Below are 5,013 nucleotides of genomic sequence, written 5' to 3'. Positions count from 1 at the left end.
GACTCATAGTGATCTGCCTGTTTATAGCCTCCCAAGGGCTGGGATTTCAGGCAGTGCCACCAAGATCAGTCTCAATCTAATTGCATCTCAGTGTGCCCCCGGGGATGGGGCCGGCACTGCAGGAGCAGGGGACTAGCTTCAATCCCTGACACCACATGCTGAGCCAGTCACCCTCAGGGCTGGCCAAGTGTGCAATAAATAAATAAATAAACAAACAAACAAACAAATAAATAAAGTAGTGTATAGAATATACCTGCATTTCTAAGTTTAGATTTTGTTGAGAAATAACAAAATGTACAGAATATATTTTAAAGGATTTTTTTTTTTTTTGGAGGCTTGAATATGCCCTCAGGCCATTTCTGGTTTAGCTGGGGTATCTGGGTTCAAACCAGTGGAAATAGAGCCTCACTGCATTTTTAGGCAGGCACTTAAACACCTGAGCTGATGGGCAGGCCCCCCAAAAGTTCTCCATTTTTTAATATATTAACTATTTTTCTTCATTTACTGGATTTAATATTTACAATCATAGGCATATTATTTTAACATGTAAAATAATAAATAGGACTTCATAAATATAATTTCAAATGCTATTTTACTTACAACCACAGTCATATTCAAAATACACAGCGGGTTGTAGACCTCAATTCTAAGAATCTGAGACTGTGTGATGGGCTTGGAAAATGACACTCTGTTCTCCTATAAACATATCCTGGTATGCTTCCAAATGATCAAGAGCTGCTGATTGCATCTTCTGCCATTCAGTTGAGAAACAAAGCATTCTTTTGATTTTAAAATCTGCCATTATTATGTAAATAATGGCAGATGCAAATTTTAAAACAAATAGTGTATTCTGTTTTACCTTCTTGAGTATGGGAGAAAATGTTGGACTTTTATGGTCATTTTGACCTTGGGGAGCTGTCAGAAGTCACAGGGTGTGAGATCCAGTGAATAACGTGAATGAGTAGACACCATGAAATTTTTATAAGCCCGACTTTCCATTGGGTGGCATCTTGTAGCAGCGTTTGCCAATTTTTTTTAAATCACATCTCATAAAGAAACTCTTGAAAGAAGACTTCCAGAACTGTTTTAGTAGAGGTCAAGAAATACAGAATGAGTGTTTGAAGTGAGGTGGAGTATTTTAAGGAAGATTTGTGGCTACGTCTTTTAATGTAATTTTTTGAAAAATGTGAACATGTACTGTATATTTTCTCACACCTTGTAGATATTTACATAGAGTTGTTTTGATTTTTCTTAATAAAAAGCAAATCCTTGGAGACCATCAGACACAACTTGTAATTTCTTCTTACAATGATTCTGAAATCAACATCAATGGCTCTGTCCCTTTGCTCTTGGAGACTTTTGGGTATTACTAGTTCTGAAAAGGTAAGGATGGAGGAAGGGGTCACTTCTTTATTTCTTCTTAGTATTAAGTATCTTTGGTTTTCACATTGTCTCCTTGACATTGTAGAACAATAAAAATATTAGGATACCCAGGGGAGAGGAGTAAGACAAGGCAGAGAAGAATTTTCCCATTTTGTTCATATTTGTTTACCCCTCCCCTCCCTTCCCTTCTTCCCTCCCTCCCTTCCTTCTTTCCTTCCTTCCTTCCTTTCTTTCTTCCTTCCTTCCTTCTTTCTTTTTCTCTTTACATCCCTCCATTTTACCTTCCTTCCTTTTCTTCCTTTGTTTTTTAATATCATCAAAATCTGAGAAGAAAGGAAATAGAAAAAAATCAACCAAAAAATTTGATGTGTCTGTAACATCACTTATATTTTTAGTTTTTAATCTTGATAACTCTGCCAAAATTCCTAATTTAATATTTTCAAAAAATATGAATTCAATGTCAACAGGTACATAGGATATTTAGCTTAATAACAAGAATGGAGTGTTAAATGCCACTTGTAAAAAGGTGGCTATCCCAGTAGTTCAGGCAAACAACAATACAATGAAAACATTTACAACACAAATTAATTTATACTTGCAACACAGTAGTTGTCCTTTTTATGTGTTTTAGCTTTTCACAGTTTCAATAGTTTTAAACTGCACGCTGTTCTCAGCATCACTTTGTTCCTCTCTGTCCCACACTGAACACTAAACCTTCCTTATACACAGATCTACTTTATACACTCTACTCACTCTCTAATTATTTTGTTAGTGTCTCATTTGTCAAGTCAGCTGTCATGTTACCATGCTGCTTGTATTTAAGTAGCTTATTTTACACAATAGCGGCCCAAAAGCTTAAAAGTAGTGAAACTGCCAACTTGAATAGGCGATTAAGAACCAAAACATGTTTCCTTAAGTCTAAAAAGTTAGACAACATATGACAGTTAAGTGAATGTTGTCTCAATATTAAATGTCTAATTAACATAATTGTGCTTTTAGTTATTCATTCTTTTTATTTATTATTATTAATTTATTTATTTATTTTGCAGTACTGGGAATCAAACTCAAGAGCTGTGCTTGCCAGGTAGGAGCTTATTCTACTGAGCTAGCTCTCCAACCACTTAGTTATTCATTATCTTTTATCTCACTCATTTATTAATTTATCTATGTAACTCTGAAAAAACATAGTATATCAAATTTTCAGTAATATCTGTGAATTCAAGACTCATAGTCTTGGAATTAACTACCAGCAATTAGGAACTACTTGTTTAATCTTGAAATTCTTCACAGCACAAGGATATTTTAAAGTTACTTTTGACAGAAAGTAACATAAAAATGAGATATTTTAGAAAATAGATTTAATTCTGTAATATCAAACTGAACAGGAAATATAGTTTTTTATTTAATCTAATTCAATATAATCATAAATAATTTTCTCATGGTTTCTGGTTTATTTAAGACAGTATCCCCTAAAAATTCCACATCTAGATGCCTTCATGTGCTTTTCATCCTTAAACTCAAAGGTTACATTATTTACATATTATGTTTATAATTCCTTATCATTATCAGCTTTGTTCAAACATTTGTGGTATATTTCTATGACATAAATGGGATCATAAATGAAACTTCATGCCATAAAATATCATGACAGAGTAAATAAAAAGAAGGCCTATGTGAATTTTTTTTCATTTTCCTGGAATTATCAACCAATTATCGCTGTTACCTTCAGTGACAGAAACTGGTGATGACAAAAGGCATGTATTTTCTGCTGTTGAGATCAAGACAGACATGGAAAGATGGAGAATTTCTTATGATCTATTTTGAGGTATACACATAATATTCTTTAATCATGCTTTCTCCAGGTGTGATTAAAGCCATTTTGGCATCTAGCAAGGCAAAAAATACCCAATTTCCTTTTCAAGGCAAAAAACTAAGTGAAGCCTCTAAAGGTCACTTCATCTTGTCCTGTTGGTCTCCAAGGGCTCACCCTAAAATGAGCAAAGACAGGAATCAAAGCCTGAGATAAAAGTGAAGAGCGGCCTTTTTGTCCTACGTTTTGTCCCTCATCCGCAATTCATTCACGCAAACCCCCACTGAAGGCTTCCTGGTCCCTTTTCTGGAGATGCAGATACATCATTTTAGCTTTATTATTCTAAATCCCTGTATTTAACAAATCTGCAGAAAGTTCGGCAAACCTTTGAGGTGAAAGAACAGTTAGTTATCCAATCCTGAAGATGAAACACTTTCAGTAGAATAAGAACAAACAAACAAACAAACAAAAAAACAAGAAAAGAATATATAAAACAAAATATAAAAGATTTGATGCGTGGTGGCACACCAAATAAATAAAGAAAGAAAGGTATTGATAATTTGGAGAACAAAGAAGCACTGAACCTTTGAGATGGTTTAATGCTATGGATGGACGTAGAGAGTGGGATGGGGAAAGGAAGAGGAAAAAAAGAATTTACCCAGAAGCCACTGTGAGCATATGAAAAGGCCTCAGACCCTGATGGACAGAATTAGTCATTACAGTCTAGAAAAGCTGCTCTCATTGAGTTAGGACCTGCGGAACAGGAGAGAGCAAAATATAAACAAAACAAATAGAAATTCCAGGGCAGGAAATAGCAAGTGCAAAGACTGAGACGGGTGTATATATGTGTGTGCACATGAGGATGCACAGTATAAATGCTGTGGCAGTTGATAGTTCCCCTAACAACACTGTCTGAATATTTTTAGGAAATCACCTAGGTCAGAGAAAACACAGTTCTTGTGATCCATTTTAAATAAAGCTGCAGTATGATTGGGGCACAATTATTGTCCAATGGTAAAGTGTAGATTTTTTATATACCATACTGTTGTCTTCGAATTAGTTGTTCATATTACCAGACATAAGCATGGAAAAGTGGTCAAAAAATTAAAAAGAAAGAAAAACAATTAAGTATTAATTGTTTCTTTCAATAGACCAGCAGAAATCAGCAGTACAATTAGCCAAGCTATCTTGTATATGTACACAAATATTACTTTTACCCTTCCTTCTTTCCTTTTTTCTCCAATTCCTCATCCCAGTTTTTCTTCCCTTTGAACATTTTTTTCTCTTTCATAGCATCTATGGTACACTTCTGCTTTTGTTACTCTTTCAGATTCATACACTGGGAAGACAAAATAATGTATATACATGCCAGTCTAATTTATTTCACTTAAGATTATTGTCTCTACTTGCACCCATTTACCTATAAAAGCCTTAAGTTTATTTTTTATAGCTGAGTAATACTCCATTGTATAAAAATAGCACAGTTTTTAATCCATTCCTCAGTTGGGGGGCATTTGGATTGTCTCTAAGATTTAGCTATGAAAAATTACCCTCCTGTAAACATGGGTGCACATATATCACTGTGGTATGATGTTTTCAGTTCTGAAAAAAAAATACCCAAGAAGGAAATTGATAGATTCAATGGGACCTCTAATCCTAACTTTTTTACAGATTCTCCAAACTAATTTTCACAGTGGTTATACCAGTCTACACTACCACCAAGTGAAGAAAGGTTCCTTTTCTCCCAAAGCCCCTTCAGGGCTCATTATTGGATGACTTGTGGATAATAGCCATTCTTTCTGAGGTGATATGGAATCTCA

The sequence above is a fragment of the Octodon degus genome, unplaced genomic scaffold (genome assembly GCF_000260255.1).
Source record: "Octodon degus isolate 3935 unplaced genomic scaffold, OctDeg1.0 scaffold00006, whole genome shotgun sequence".
NCBI classification, from domain to species: Eukaryota; Metazoa; Chordata; class Mammalia; order Rodentia; family Octodontidae; genus Octodon; species Octodon degus.
This window is presented reverse-complemented; position numbering follows the sequence as displayed.